This window comes from Euprymna scolopes, chromosome 3 (genome assembly GCF_053919585.1).
Source record: "Euprymna scolopes isolate OS-2025 chromosome 3, ASM5391958v1, whole genome shotgun sequence".
NCBI classification, from domain to species: domain Eukaryota; kingdom Metazoa; phylum Mollusca; class Cephalopoda; order Sepiida; family Sepiolidae; genus Euprymna; species Euprymna scolopes.
Genome location: NC_136484.1, coordinates 87,710,951 through 87,729,131, shown reverse-complemented (window position 1 = coordinate 87,729,131; position 18,181 = coordinate 87,710,951).

The window sequence follows — 18,181 nt, the reverse complement described above, 5'->3', positions numbered from 1 at the left end:
AGGAGATTACTTAGAAGGGGGCTAGAGTTTCATGTGTGGACTATTAATAAAATTGCCCATACAGAAATGCCTGGAAATTTATTGAACGCATATCGCATATATATATATATATATATATATATATATATATATATATATATATATATATATATATATATATATATATATATAAGAATAATGGAAATAGTATCCGACAAAATAGAAAAATAAAAAGGAAGTTATGTGTTTATCGACGTTTTGTCTTTATTTCGAGACTTTCTCTTTGGAACATATTAAAAAAAAAATAGGAATTCCAATCATACAAATCACTTTACAAACTATAAAACACATATTTACAAAACAAAACATACCCAAAACAAACCAGTTTTCAATGCAGGCATATACACTATTCCTAGCCAGAATTGCCACCATAGATACGTTGGTGAAACCTAGCGTAAGTTAGAAAAAATGTTCAGTGAACATAAAAGAGATATAAAAAATATCAATTCTCTAAGTGCATTATTCTATCATTCATTGCAGCATAATTACACTTTTGATTTTAAACAAGCAAAAATAGACACATTTGTTTCCAATAAACCGCGCCGGAGACTTCTGAAATCAGCACTTATCGCAAATTCAAACACAATTAAACAACGCGGAGGTTTCTATAATGTAGCGCCATTAATAAGTAAACTTTTATTAAAATAACATAATTGTAGACACAGGTTAACCTTCTCACACCATATAAACATCCCCTATAATAATTAATACATATAATCTCAATAAATAAATTGCATAACAAATACACACTCATTTAATTCCTGTTACACACCTATATTTGAATTTTAATAGACATATTTTTCCTGAAAGAATATTAATTGCGTTCATATCTTTTAAAACATATTAACGACTATATGACGTTATAAAATCTCACTCTTTTTTAATAACGCAAGCTACCCTCCTTTTTTAAACTTCCAACGTCTTTTTCTGTTTCTGAAATAGAACAGAGTCACATTTTGCACATGAAAATGTTTCAATTATTCGTACTGGTGATTTGTTTTCTTAATCTCATTCATCCAGAGGAAGTCTCGAAATATATACGAAACATTGATGAACACATAACTTAGTTTGTTCCTTTTAATTTCTCTCTCTCTCTCTCTCTCTCTCTCTCTATATATATATATATATATATATATATATATATATATATATATAGAGAGAGAGAGAGAGAGAGAGATTTCTTGTTGATTTTTTTAAACGTCAAGTACCGTTAAATAGCGGCCTCGCCTCGAAGCTCATTTTTTTATTTACTTAGAAAGTCGCCCATAATTTATTTGGACTTATATAATATTTTTATTTTATTTAATTTTTAAAATTATTTTTAAAACAGTAATCTAGGTACATGCATGTTTCAAGGTAACTACCTCTTGTTAGAGTAGCTTGCCTGTTTCTAGGAATCGAACTCCGGACCATGTCTATCACAGTCCGCTGCGTTTCACCATTACGCCATGAACTCCTAGATGATTGTACTGTTTATTTTCAAGTTTATAAATTTAGATTTCTTGTTGATTTTTTTAACGACAAATACGGTTAAATAGCGTCTTCGCCTCGAAGCTCATTTTTAACCATTACGCCATTAACGGTTAAACGCACCGGACTCTGTACTGTTCATAACTTTATGTACATATGCATATATTAAAAAGTTTGACTCATGTCAAGGTAACCTACATCAAATATTTCAAGTGTTTGGACCGAAAATTTGCGGAAGAGTTTGGTAAAGTCTGCAAATGTCAACTTTTCAACTTTGACCTATTGCCAGCAAAATTTTCGCCTAAAAACTGATTAAAAGGGTTGCTGCGTGTGTGAATACCCTTTATGTAAATTTTCAAATGTTTAGACCCAAAACTGGCTGAATATTTAGCTAGAAACCGCTAAGGTAAAATCTTTTGAACTTTGACCCTTTAGTAGCCAATTTTTCAGCCAGCACCGATTAAAAAGCTTGCCCTATGACTGAATACACTTTATGTACAATTTCAAATGCTTAGATCAAAAATTGACTGAAGAAGTCAATTTTTTAAAAATTTGACCACAATTTTGAATCCTTAACCTTTAGTGTTATGAGCCTAAATCAGGTTACAAAGTTTGATCCCTGTCTAAGGAATCCACATCTAAAATTTTAAGTGTTCAGACCAAAAATTGGTGGAGGAGTTTGATAGAGTTTTCAAATGTCAAATCCTTGAACTTTGACCCCCTGACAGACGAATTTCTATCCGAAAACAAATTTCAAAGGTTTTCCCAAATCTCAATACTCCTTATGGTAAATCTCGAGTCTGTAGACTGAACATTTACAGCGTAATTTAGTAGGAAAATGTACACACACAGACAGTGTGAATGCACTTTATGCAAGATTTTTAATGTTTGTATCGAAAATTAGCTAATTTGGTAGAGACCGCAGAAGTCAATTTTTAAAACTTTTATAATTAAAAAGTTGGATCCCTGCCCAAGTAACCTACATTTTAAATTTCAAGTATTTAAACCCAAAATTGGGTGAGGAGTTTGGTAGCGTTTTCAAATGTCAAATCGTTGAACTTTTACTCCTTGAGAGCCAAAAAACTGAAAACCGATGAAAAATTCTCCTAAATCTCAATACTGTATTATGTCTAATCTCGAGTCTCTAGACTAAAAAATGACAGAGTTATTTGGTAGTGTAATATACACACACAGCCATACAGATATTTTCACTTTTATAGATATAAAAATTAGTAAAAAATAAGTCTTTGTGAAGTAAGTTAATGCAGTTTTCAAGCGATTTGAGCAGTTAGTGGCGATTTCTGGTGTCGAGATTTAATTAAAAATTAAACCCCATTATATGCACTTTTTATCATACCAATTAATCATAAGAATTTAATTTCCATAATAAATGACGGGATATACTCTGCAATTCCTTAGATGTGGTTTTATAATTTAACTAGCCTGGGTGTTAAGAGGTGTGGCAGGCAGGCTCGAACCCGTGCTGCGAAGAAGGAAGAGCACGTGAAAAAAAATGTGATGTCATTGCTGTTGTGTCCAACGCCAAACCGGAATTAACGCTAGTAGATCGAAAAGAGGGAAGACTTTCGAAAATATCCTCCACCTGCGTTATTTATTACGTCTTACGGTTTTCATCGCTAAAAAAACTTCATCTTGGTTTTAAAAATCAGTTGGTTTTTTTTTTTTCACTTTGATTTTAGCAGTCAACAGAAAGTAATCATTAGAATTACGGCATCTCTATAGATTTTTACGTCTAGGAAGCAGACTGGTCTCCATTTCAAATAAATGACGATGTACCTCATGGCCGTTTCAAATACAAGTTATTTTGAGGATGCAATTATGATCAAAATGTCATGAGCCAATCTGTTGCTATTTTCCAGTGCGGTCTTCGAATCTCATTCGTTTTCTCTCAATCTCTAGTTCCATGTTACCCATGGATGGATGATGATACCATGCTTTGTGTTTTCTCGACGAAATATTGAAGTTGTTGTTAGTAAATACCCGTTTCGTTGTCATATTCATCATTAGTGCGTGCATAGTATTGAATGACAGTAACACTTGTATTAGAAGTAATGAATTGGGCTATTAAGCGTCCATTGATGAGTGCCTGTTCGTTAAGGTCACTGTTAGGAGCTTTAGATTCATGATATCCAAGTTGTAACCCTACATTTATATGATGGTTTGTGCAAGTTTGGATAATTGGTACAGAGTCCTTCCGTTTCAATATCCAATGCATGTGACTGATTTGGCAGAAACAATTCTGGTTTCGGGATCCAAATTTTATCAGTGAGGTTTTTATTAGAATCTGTCACACGATCATAAGGTGGAGATAGCAATTGTTCTGGCTGCTTTGAACTTGAACTTTCTCTATTTTGACGATTTTTGTAGCAAGTTTTTATACGGGCAGGTCAAACCAAACCAAAAACATTTCGATAGAAGATAAGGTTGGTTAAATTAACAATTTAGACATCGTTATGAGAGGACTAGGGCGCTAATGATAATTAGCACTGCACTAAACCTGCTGGGTATTGGCTAACTATTTTAAGAGTAAAGGAAAAACTGACTGGTAATTATAGAAGATTGTGGGTAGTACAATCATAAATTGGTAAAAATACATAATACAAAACACAGAAAGGCTGACAATCGGAGCAAGAAACACCATTAAAATTAACAATAAAAGGAGCAGCAAAACGAAGAGATGCGAAAATAAAAGTAAATAAATAGCTCCATAGATGATCGATAAGAACGACTTCCGAAAACATGTGCACATGTTTTCGTGATAAAAGATACTGAGTGAAAACATCACTAATGCAGTTAGAATGAATTTTATTAATGCTAAAATAGACAAAAACAGAAAGACAGTAAATGCAGTGTAGATAAAAAGAACGGTAAATCATATAAGTGAATGTAGCAAATTAGTTCCCAATAGAAGAATAAATATAAGTGGGTTCGAAAGGCATGGTAACAAATGGTAAGACGTAAACCAGTGACAGTACTGGAAACTGAACATCACAACATCATTTGAGGCATGGATGAACTTATCTAAGCAAAAAAAGCAGGATTTCATAATAATTAACAAGAAGAGAAAGAACTGAAAAACTATAGAGCAAATATTAACTGGTCCATAAAAAGACAGAAAATCGAAGCAAAGCAGGAAACATGTGTAAAATGAAAAAAAAAACAGAACATAAAGAAAGTACCTGTACGAGCAGTAGAAATAGTCCACAAAATGGAGAAAAAGGTGAGAGAAATTGAAATATAATGGAAGAAGCCGTCATGCAATGGACAGCACACATACAAGCAGTTGAAATCGAAAAAGTCTCTGAATATTGTAACTAACCTACATAAACTACGAATGCTAACCAACCATAGTTGCAATAAATATTTAAAAAAAACATAGTAAAACGCCATCACATCATCCAAAAATGTGAGAAATGTCATAAAAAGTAACAATGGATGGTACCCGCCCCCGTTGATATGACATAAAATAATTGTGAAGGATCAAAAACGATATATACATGAGGAGAGCCCAAACCAGGCCCTCTACCGGAAGTGTGCAGAGAGTATCAGGACTAAACTCTCAGAGTATACCAATGATCGATGCTATTATTTTTCAGTGAGTTACAACTGGGGGGGTGCTATCAAAATAAATTCTAATAACAGAAATTTGTCCGCTGCAACTACAGGTGACATAGAATAGGAGTTGGGTTGTTGAAAACAAAATGCATGTATGTCACAAGTGAAAAACCAAATGGTTAGGAAACTGTAACAGTAGCTTAGAAATGCCGTGTAACAAAGCCTATCCGAAACGGCCTGGTTAACAACGCATAGAACTGAGTGAATGTAACAATAACACAAAACCAGATACTTTTATTAAGTAAACAAATGGTCGAAGAGACAATAAACTAAAACGATCTGGCATTAAAAAATGTAATAAGCCAGGCATTAATTTTGTTTTTATAATGTTGAGTTTTTTTTGTTTATTTATACAATTATTTACTAGCAAGTAATACATGGGTATTTTTCAAGAATTTTAAAGTCAAAAATTAATTTCTATATGACAATTTAATTTAGAATAAGTACCAAGTTACTTATTCTATTTTGATATAAAAATAATTAACCTGGTGACTTGTTAACGAATAATCTAAATGTATAGTTGCAAATTTAATTTCAAAATGACAAAAAATATTTACGGTAAAAAATATTTCGTACTATACACTAATCAGTCTTGTATTTTTGTAAATTATTAGTAGTGAAATAATACTGATACGTTATAAATCCCCTAAAAACGAGACACATAAAAAAAACAATAAAAAATAGGCACACGTTTTTATCAATATAGAGCGCAAGGCCTTTCGTTATTTTAACATTACCAAACGTTAAGTTGATATTTTCCATATATACTCACTCATGCTTTATTTACACGTTTTGATTCTTGGTTAAGCATTAGATAATTCATTCTACATGAAATAAATTTTCTTGTTTTTTTTTAATTATTATTTCAATTTAGGTTTAATTGTGTGAGAAAATTAGTTATTCTTGTCAAATCCTATTTTGGTTATTTTTATAGTTTGTTTCTGTTCTCATCTCGGATATAATTCTCACAACGTTTTGGTCGATGTAACCTCTGGTCAAGAGGAGTTCTGGAGAATTCAGGAATCCTTCATTAGTCGTTTTGTTAAAATAGGCATTGTAAAGGTGAATTAAGCCAAGGTAGAATAGTCAATAATTTATGATAAAGTTACATTATGAAATTAATCTTTTGTAATTAAATATATTTATCTAAATCCGACTTTAGAAGATCCTGGATATGACCTTAAACTATATCCGATGGTGAGGCCCCAGCTTGTGGGTTTTGGGGAGTGTGGAGCCACCCTTTAATTGCCATTGCTCCCAGGTCCACTCTGATCCGGAGTGGTAGTACTTGTTAGGGTCCCAACTATGGGTTAAATAGAAACCGACTTAAAAAAACAAATATACTCTATTAAAAAATTGTTCTTCAAAATCACTGGATTTGGCATTAAATAAGCCAAAAGGGTTGATATGCCGTAAAACAACCAACCAACCAACCAACAACCGACTTTAGAAAGGATTGTTTACTCGTATAGAGGATATTCTAAAGCGATGCAAAATTTGTCATCGGTATTCTTCGGTAGCGTCGCATCAATCACCCTACTCGAATGAGGTAATACCTCAATTTATGGTCTCCTAGAACAAAACACGATTTTAATCAAAGGATTGGTCCTTAATCAAGCTAGACATAATTCCATTACGGCACCTTTATCATGGCGATAAGAACAAAGTAAATGTGAACAAGCTTTATTAGGTTTTATACAGCAAAAATACTATTCGAAGAGCTAGTCTTGAACTCTTTCCAACTGATGAACATGGGCATGAAAACCATACGTTGAAAGTGATCTGTCGAGAGAGACAATGTTGAAAAATTAGTAATTCGACACAAAGTCCAGCTCCTTTAAAAGACGAGCAGACTGAATTGCTTCATAGGTGGCTTTGATCAGAACAGTGGACATAGTCTCGCAAGCACTTCCTCTCCTCTGAAGGGGAGAAAATATCTGAAAGAATTACTTCCGAGAGTTACCAGCAAATTATTTTCAGCCCCCCCCCCACACCTTTTTTTTATTTAAAATATAAATTATGTTTACTAGACATCGAACTCCTCGTTTATGGATGGAACTTAGTTGTTTATGAGTGAACACACTCATTATCAGAACAGTGACGAACCACTTCGACATTACGATATTAGCATCTTAAAACTACGATTAAATACACAACTAATTTGTTAAATAAAAGGATAGTGTTTCTGAATAAAAGCAGCTGAATAACATTTTTCAGTAACCTCCATGAAGTGCAAATACGTAATTTGAATCTTTTTACGAGGGAACATTTTTTTTTACATTTTATTGCTTTTTTATGCTCGTTTCATTCGTTAAGATTGCATTGGAGTCTCATCCTCAGCTGTTTGTATATATATAAATATATATATAACCTTAGTGAAACAGTAATGAAAAAGTTCCATCTGACCTTATGTTTCGTTTGTTTTTTGTTTCTACTTTTTTTTCTGGCGCTGTCGATGACTCTAGCGCCTCGAAATATACGTGATGAGAGCTCGCAATAAAAGAGGGAGTGTTTGTTAGGACCCGATACTTGGCAATTGGCACCCTCGGGTCGCGTGCACGCCGTGAATTCGCAACTAGACATACATAACAGTTACTCGTATGTCGCCAGGACTAACGTGAGGGCAAAGGTGTATTTGAACACACTCGGTCTCTCTCTCTCTCCCTCCCTCTCTCTCTCTCTCTCTCACACACACACACACACATACAGATAGATCCATGTGCACATTCACACATGGATATATAGAAAGAAAAACAGAGATATACTAAGAGGTAGAAAGAGGAGATGCTAAATAGAGAGGGGGTCGCACGTGTACTCATATAGAAATGTTACACGCGTACGCCTACGCAAGTCACACATGCACACGTATACACAAACGTCGAGAAACAAAACAGAATAATAAAGTAAAGTAAAAAATAACAAATATAAGTGAATGTGCGTGGCTAAGAGGACTCCACGCATAGTCGGTGTTGTGTGTTCGGAATGAAAGAGTTGTTTTTTTTTCTTCTTGTTGTTTTTATTTCAACTTCATTTTTGCATGACTGGGCATCAGAATAAGAAATGAGGGAAAAGTAGGAGACGAGTAAAAGCAGAGGAGGTAGGAGGAGAACAGGAGGAGGGAAGTATAATATGAAATGCCGATGGCTCGGTAATGTTTAAATGAGTTGTAAAGAATGATGTCCCTTGTGTCGTCCGTCAAGGCCCGTAACCCTAGGGTTTAGAAACCCGGCGCACAGTTCAATTAACAAAGTTTATAGCCTCGATATTTCATTCCTCTTGCTTTATCATCAAACTAGGAGAAAAGTTCGCCAGAAGATGAAAACGAAAAAGATTTATTCGCACGAAACTGCTCTAGTATTGAATAATTCAAGAAATCTAACCTGCTAAAAATATGGTTCTTTCATTCGATAGTATATATTACAATAATCGTGTGTGCGTTTGAACGTATGATACTAATTTGGTGAGGTAGTTGTGATCTCACACGGATTTCACTTAATTTGAAGAGACTGTGCAAAGCTACAGTTGGAAATACCCAGAAATAAAAGAGGTACCAGATTAAAATAAAATGCATTTCTGAATGAATAAATCCATCTTAAAATAAAAATAAAAAAGATTATTTTGATGTAAATTTAATAGCTGTCGAGTTGAAATGGTACAACTTTCTTTCTAATCAAATACATTTATTTAAAAAAAAATGGGAGTTGCATTTGCCTTAAACAAAGTAAAATCATATATTTTTGAACTAATATTTATGACACTTAAGTAGTTGTCGGACAGAGTACAAGTGAATGTTCTATAATGGCTTAGTCAAATAGCCAGCATTTTGAAAAGTTTGGCTTTTGTCCGTAGAAGAACGGCGATATCTTTACTGCCTGATAAGAGAACACTTCATCCTTTTATCGAAGCTGAGCACTAGTTTTCATAAAACTATAACATTTCTTTTTAATTGATAGTATTTAAAATGTATATTAAAAACTAAAAGAAATATGCATTAATATTTTAAAATATTCACTGTTTAAAAGTTTTAAAACATTGATATATGTACATGTTTATACATCTGTGTGTGCAGGGTTAACTCCCAAACTAATTACTCAATCATTGTGATATTGAGGAGCACAGTTGTTAAGGAGAAAAATAACTAATGTGTTTTCTATATAGTTTAATTTGTTTTATGCAAATAGAAGAAAGAAAGGATGGAAACTCTAGAATTATATTCACCCGTTTGGAACGAGCATTACATGACGAGTAATCAACCACACCTTTCTTGCATTGACACTGATTTCAGTTGGAAAGAGAAGTTGAGAATGACTGGAAAGAATGCTGAGGTAAATGTAAAGGACCTCCAGGACCTAGTATTTTCAAATAGTCACTCATTTAGTACTGAGCAGGCTCAATGTCGCTTAACACCGGTAATGTAAGGAAAACCGATATGTCAACACGATTATACCGTATTTGTACATGATACGATATACGGTAAAACGCTTCAGACATTATATCAGCTAAAAATTCGAACCGATTAGGTCAAACAGAGCTATTACAATATGCAGTGACTTAGTCAACAATAAACTATAGTCTGCCAATGCATTTTAAAGAATCTACTGTTTATTTTATCAAATCATCTGCAAATAATGACTTCACTTAAAGTATAAAATGCAAAATTCAAGTATCATGGACCAATTGTGTTCTAAACATTCATTTCGAACTTGCCCTCGTTTTATCAAAGAACCAAATGCATATTTTTTAAAATTATTTTTACCTAATTATTTGAATTAAAATTAAACGTAAAATATTTAGTTTCATGGTTCAGTTGTGCTCTAAAACGAAACATTCATTTCGAACGCGTTCTTGTCTTTAAAATGTTTATACGCCGGGCCTTTCTGCTTGTGCGTTGATAAAAATTCTCAAACGCACTTAGAACGTTAGGTTGTGTGAAAGTTCGAAGTTTGTAAAAATCGGGCTTCCTTCTTTAATCGGATTTTGTCGATTATCGATTTTTTAATATTATCGGACAAATTCCAATACAAAACCTACGCAAAACAGAGACACATCAAGTACTTCATATGGAATTTAAAATAATCGGCCCAGCCGTTTCCTAGTCTATAGGAAACTACCCCCCCGCACGCCACAGACAAAGTTACTTTTATATAATAATAATAGATAGATAGATAGATATAGAAAGACATAATGTTTGTGCGAAAATCTTTTGCCTATTGTAATATTTATTCTCTTACAATACCAAAAACCACAAATTATGATATCAAAGTATGTTTCAATAATAATAATTGTTTTCAAAAGCCCCAAAGAAAATAATTTCGGAAAATTCTAATATACAATTTAAACGGAGACAACGAGCATATGGGAGTGTTTGGTTGAAATAATACAGAAAACAAACTAAAATATTACTAATTTGACTAAAAGTTCCCATTTACTTTTCTTCATCTTCCAATTATTATCGAAAACAAAACACCAATTTTCATATCATATCAAAACATATTTTGGTATTGGCTTCACTTTGGTACGCAAGTTTAATGTAAAAGGTTCAGTTAATGTTTATACACATCGCTTTTTAGAATTACGAACAGTTCGGTCATTTTAAACTACACTCAAAACTTCCGTCTAAAACATAAAAGAATAACTTGTGTTTTTGAAATCATTTTTGTAGTTGGAAGAATTAAGTGTTGGAACAATATAATGATTCGAAAATATTAAAAAAAAATAACCTTAAGTAACAAAAATGTGTTCTGTTTTTAATTGATGACGGTTGATAATTAGATGATTGATTCAGATTCTCGTCGCTGTCATGGTAACAACGCGTCAGTTGATGTAACCAATTTCATGCACATTATTCAAAACTTGGAAACACTCTAGTTGAACTTAGAAATCTTTGTGTTAAATACGAAACCTGTCAAAATTTTCCTAAATGAACCATGTATTTTATTTGCTAGGGTGATTTCTTCTTATTCCATGATGCTAATTAATGTTATTTCTCGTCTTCATCGCCTATAGTGATGATTCAATTAGAAGATTTTCCCTTAAAGCTGATTATTAACCGGTTCTTATACGTTCATAAATAATATCGGCAAAGTTTTTATAAGCAGATTAAGTGGCATTGTACAGTGCTCAATTTTATCTATAAAGCACATTGTATTACGATAGTACGACATCATAATAATGACGACAATGCTCAACTTGAACGATGTGCTTACATGAATATATATATATATATATATATATATATATATATATATATATATATATATATATATATACACACTTTATTATTCAACCGTCTTATTCCTCACTGGAAAAAAAACTCATTATGTTCGTTAAAAAAGTTCGTTATGTTTTGGACGATAATAATAAGTGTCACTTCCCAGTAAAGAGTAAAGCGAAAAAATATTGTGAAAATATTTATAGCTCTAGTATTGAGCTATTTAAAGGAACTTCCTGTTGTGAATGTTTATAATGTTTATATTTTAATATAAAATTTGATGCAGAATATATATATATATATATATATATATATATATATATATATATATATATACCTACATACGTGTATAATTATACATGTCGATCTATCTATCTATATATATATATATATATATATATATATATATATATATATATATATATATATATACAGGGTGTCCGTAAAGTTACTATACAGTCTTACAAGTTACTACACAGACACCCTGTAATATATTAACTATTAATACAAATATAATACAATAAAACAATAAGACTGTATAGTGACTTTGCGGACACCCTGTATATATATATATATATATATATATATATATATATATATATATATATATAAGGTGATTGTGCCTTGCCTGTCTGTTTGTGTGCGCAAGGGACGGCTTCTACCAAATTGATGTCAATTTTAGTCCAAAAATTTAAACTTAAGATATAGGAAACTTGGACGTTTGGGACGCATCCAATTTAATTTTTATCCAGAAAAAAAAACTCTTAAGGGAGACCAAATTGAACAACATTGGAGTTGGGTGGCCTAAGTTGTACTAAATATATACCATTCTACACATGCGCAATTATACATCTACATGGTAAAGTCGGTTGATTTTTTAAATTCTGATATTCATGTGTTATAAGCTCAAATTGTAACGATTAATGTTGGGGGGGGGGTTATATAACCCCCCAACAAGTAAGCTGGTAAGAACTCAAAATAAAAATAGTGGAAGGCGTAAGTCGACTAAAAATGTCAATTATACGCATTTATGTATTTAGCAATTAATAAAGTTGAAAAGATATATGTTTTGGTTTCGATTATATCTTATAGTACCAACGTTATATTTTTATTTTACTTTGAAAATCACTATTACGAATAGGGAACATTATAAGGATCAATAGGATTTATGATAATAAATATAAAATCTTCATAAACTAAAATAAAATGTTTCAGCGTATATATATATATATATATATATATATATAGTTATATAGTTGGTTAGTTAGTAAGTTAGTTAGTTACGTAGGTAGGTGGGTAGTTATAAAATATATAAGCTACATAATAGTACCGCGTTTCATCCTTGTAGGAAATATTTTGTCTAAAGCACTTTTTAAGTAAATCATGAGCATCGATACATAAAATATATCACGTTTTAATATATTATTTGAATATATATTGTGCTCGTGCCCTATGTACTGTTCATAACTTTATGTGCATTTGTATATTTGTAGTATAAAGTTTTTCCAGGTGACCCCCATCTAAAATTACAAGTGTTTAGACACAATATTGGCGGAGGAGTTTGGTAGAGTCTTAAAAGGTCAACTCTTTCAATTTGACTCTTTGGCAACCAAATTTTCAACCAAACACTGATTAAAAAAACTTACCCTCTATCTGAATACACTTTATGTAACATTTCAATTGTTTAGACCAGAAATTGGCTGACCAATTTTATAGAGACCGCAAAGTTCAATTTTTTTTAAAACTTTGCCCTAAATTTTCATGCTTTAACATTCATCGTTTTGGCCTCAAATCAAGTTAAAAGGTTCGATCCCCATCCAAGTAACCTACATCTAAAATTTCAAGTGTTTAGGTCCAAAATTGGCAGAGGAGTTTGGTAGAGTTTTCAAAGATTAAATCATTGAACTTTGACCCCTTGGCGGAAAATGATTAAAACATTTTTTTCCAAATCTCAATACCCCTTATATCAAATCTCGAGTCTGTAGACTGAAAAATGACATAGTAGTTTGGTAGTGAAATGTACACACACAGACACACATAGATAACTTAAATGCCTACTGGGGAGAACTTGAATGCCTACTGGGGAGAACTTTAATGCCTACTAGACAGTGTCCTCGAGTGTCTAAGGTCTCTCTGTACAGGGTTTTGTCAGACCAACCTGGCATGAGGATACATTTTCCATAGAAGTAAACGCTGACCAAATATTCAAAAGCACGAAGCTTTATACTCCACCAGATTAGATAAATTATTGTCCTGGGATCCAGTAAGACCATGAGACCAACATGAAAGATATACTACAACGTATGAAAATGGTTAATTGAGGAGAGGAAAGTTATGTTCTCGACTTCTTTACTAACTCAGTGTTTGAGAAATAAAGAACTTAAATGGAACATTCGAATATCTATGTATCTCATATAGACTTCAAGTGTTAGCCCCAGGTTGTGGGCCCCTTGATTTCTGAGAACTTCGCCTGAAGTAAAATAAAACAAAAAGGGATAATTTCACTTTAATATATACATAATACATACATATATATATATATATATATATATATATATATATATATATGTATTATGTATTATGTATATATGTGAATGTGTTTATGCAGTTACATTTTTCAGAGTTTGTCATCGATAGCTTTGTTTGTGCAAAGTAAATTTCTCATCTGTTTTTAATACAATCTGATATTCTTTTTTCCGTATAAAAATTATAATTTTATTTCTATTGATTATTACGAAGTGCCTTTAATAAGTTTACAGACATTTGAATTTGTTGCAGATTCTTGAAAATTCAGTACGTTATTTCTATACATCTTATGAGATGACATTCCAATTTTTATGATTTCAGGTTCAAATAAACAGCTACGGCAGGAACTGCAATACACGCTACTAAAGCCTGATTCTCATAGATGGTTAATTAAAAATATACAATCAGGGCGTGAATATACTTTAGAAGAACAATATGCAATAAAATTCTTTTTAAAACTTGGAAAAATACTACAAAACGTATGAGAGACTGTTTTTGGACAATTTTGCATGAATCGTGAATCAGTTTTTAGGTGGCACTAGATATTCAAGTATGGTAGGGAGTCTATGTAGAATGGTAGGAAGTCTATGTAGGTGTGGAGGGAGTAAGAAAGTCAGAACATCAGAGTTGATTGGCCAAATAAAGAATTTAATGGATAAGAACTGTCGTGTGTCTATAGAGACAATACGTGCACAGTTTGATGTCAGTGCGGGGACTGTACACACAATTATTCACGAAGAACTGAAGATGTGGATGATTTGCGCGAAATTTGTCCCAGGATTGCTCAGAGAAGATCAGAAAAAAGACGTTGTCATTACAGCAAGCAGATGATCGAATTGATCAATTCAGATCCCGCAATTCTTGATGTTGTAGTGGCCTGCAATGAATGCTGAATCTACTACTATGACCCAAAGGCCAAGAAACAGATTTCCCAGTGGAAGCATGCTGGCTCTCCAAAACACAAAAATACTGCACAGAGCAAATCCACGCATAAACTTATGATAATCCCTTTTTAACAGCACGGACATGGTTTGGAAACACTGGGTTCCAACTGGACAGACTGTCAACAAGGAATAATATGTTTAGTCTTTAAGAGAGTTCAGGAAGAAACTCCGTTGGAAGAGACCAACATTCTTCAAATCGGGTCAATGGCATTTCCACCAGGACAATGCACCCGTTTATAACTCCATTCTTGTCACAGACGAGTTGACCAAGATGGGCATCAAGACAGTTCATCACGTCTTCATAGTCCAGATCTCGCTCTCAGTGATTTTTGGTTATTTTCTAAACTCAAGGAAAACCTTAGAGGCTGTCGACATAAGGAAGTTAAGAAGGTAAAAAGGGCTACGAAGTGGATTTCCATGGAACCTTCCAGAATTGTTGGAACGATTTAACAAGTGCATTGAACGGGAGGTGATTATTTCAAAGGGAACTAGAATTTTATGCGTGTGCTATCAATAAAAGTGTCCAGGCGAAAAAAATTATGGAAAATCATCGAAGACACCTCGTACATTCCATACCAAGTTCGATCCAATTTTAATTTTGATAAAGCATTTCTTTCACATCGAAGTCACTCCGCGGAAATCGTAGTCCTATTGATTTCGACTGCGGAACTAATTGGCTTCTTTTATGTAAGCCATTTTGAATTTTGATTGCTAAACACAATCGATTGCAGGTAAACGACTATCTACTCTGTTAGTATTTAATAGCGATATTTATGAAGCGTTACTAGGGTGACATAATATCGATTTGTAATCAAATTTTTAGTTTACTTTTAATATAATTATTTTTGTACAGATTATTCTCTCCTTATGATGCGTCATTCGCTTTGAATGATTTTTTAAAACTTTTGTAACATTACGCCACATAGACCAAGTGATCAATACTGCTAGAAAGGAAACAATGATTATTTAGAAATAGTTATATAAAATAGAGTTAAAATTATAGGAATGTCTTTGTTTTGATAATCTTTCGAAAGTCCATAAAAATATTTAATTACTAGGAGTTTGCATTGAAATATAATTTTCACTTTCAGGTTTCTTTTTAAATCTAGGATATGTGTAGTTTACTTAATGGATAACATTGTAGACTATGTAATCTGTCCTCTTCAACCGTGTTGGGATCAATTGAGTTCAGTGATCATGAAAAAACTGTGAGAATATTATAAAATCACAACATTCTATTAGTTATTGATAAAATAACAATCTGTGTTTGAAAATCTGTATATATGGTATGATGGTCTTGACATCAAATAACCCTCACAAAGCGTCTATATTTTGTAAAACTTGCAAAACAAACGAAACCATATATTTTCTTCTGAGCAAATATTTTTTTGGAAATTATCATTTTCTGAGAAACAATTTAGCTTTACCAATTTCTGCCGCAATTCTAATTTTTTTTTTTTTTAATATAAAAAAGTTAATAACTGCCTTCATTCTCACCATCCACACGTACCACAACTGATAACAGTGTTGATTAAGAATCTCTTCTAAATAGCCGTCTGCTAGAATTTGAAGTTCCACTCTTCTGACCAAATATAAAAATAGCATAATATTCGCAAACCAAATAAAATATTCTCGATATAATTACCCTACATTGGCTTTTACGATGAGGTATGATGCACCTGCTCCAAGTGATGTTACCTCAAGCAGACTAGATGAATTCTCGTCCTGGAATTAAGTATGACAAAAAGAGACCAAAAGAAGAATATACTATAATATATTTAAATAGTCCACTGAGGAGGGAGAAATTATGTTCTTAACTTCTTTACTATCTTAGTGTTTGAGAGGTAACTAAGTACTTAGATTAAACATATGTGTATTTATGCGTCTCATATAGCGATCAAATGTTAGCCCCATAGGAAAAAAGCGCCATGATTCGACTGAATTAACATGAAATGATATATATATATATATATATATATATATATATATATATATATATATATATAATTTTAATTTTAAGCGTATTTTACGGCTGAGCATGGTCTTGCGGCCGGCATATATATATATATATATATATATATATATATATATATATATATATATATATTAGGCACCGCCAAAAATGGCCGCAAAATCAAGTTGTTGTTGTTTTTTAAAACTAAATTACATTTATTAAAATCCATTATTTCTGAGTAACTTTTTTTTTTCCAGAAGGATAAAACCCTGAATTTTATTATATAGAAAACAGAATAATGTAAAACTTTTTCTACTATTTTTAATTCAATTTTAAATGTTAAATTTTCCCAAAAAGTTAACAATTGTTATTTTTTGTCTTGCACAAAAAACGTACTTAAATATTTAAAAAAAAGGGTTTTTGAAATAATTTATTTATTCATTTATTGTCTAACTAAGATTTAGGATGATTTTCTAAGAGAATATGCAAAAATATTATAATATAAGTACCTGAATTTCAAATAATTCCACTTATTCATATATGTAACTAGATATTTCGCGTCGCCGAAGAGTTCAGATCGACTCTGTTTAAAGTTTCTTTCGATGAGACGAAAACTATGGAAGACTAAACAGGCCAAAAAAACTTATTTTTCAGTGACGAAAATTTCAATGTATTATTAAGCTGAGGCTGGCCAGTACCAGATGGGTGACCATTTGTATGAGTTTGGTTTTTAATGCGTATGTGTGTGGGGGCTAGGCTCCCCAAAATGGGGGGGAGGGGGCAATTTAAAGCAGAATAAAAAAAAATTATTTCAGCGCGTTTGGTCCACCGTAGTCGAAAGGCGGCAAACGTTTTCAAACGAGATCGAAAAAAATGATGCTATTTTTAACACAAAGGGCACAATATTTATCGAATTTTTTTTTTTTGTATCGATTATTCAAAGCATGCTCTGTTTAATAATGGTCATGCATTATTCGGCTCTCTAAAAAAAAATTGTTAATTTATTTATCAAAAATTTTAAAATGGCTTTTTTCGTATAAATATAAAAAAAATTTTTTTTTTGTTTTGCTTAACTTAAATTAATTATTTTACTTAACATATTCACCGAATTTCACACTTCAAAACTCAAAAGCGGGATAATTAAACACAATCGAAGTTCTGATATTCAGACGTCAAAATAAGGTATGCAAACAATTTTTTTTTTTTTTTTTTTTAATCTATAATTCTGTCCCTTACAACAACACAATATGTTTTGTTCAGTTTCAGATGATTATTTTAAGCATATTTGTTCCCACTTCAAAACAAGGGGGGGTTTTGTAAGCAAAAAAATATATATATATAAATATCGTTTATGAAAAATAAGTACACTGTTATAAAGTTCATTCTTCTCCTAATAATCGC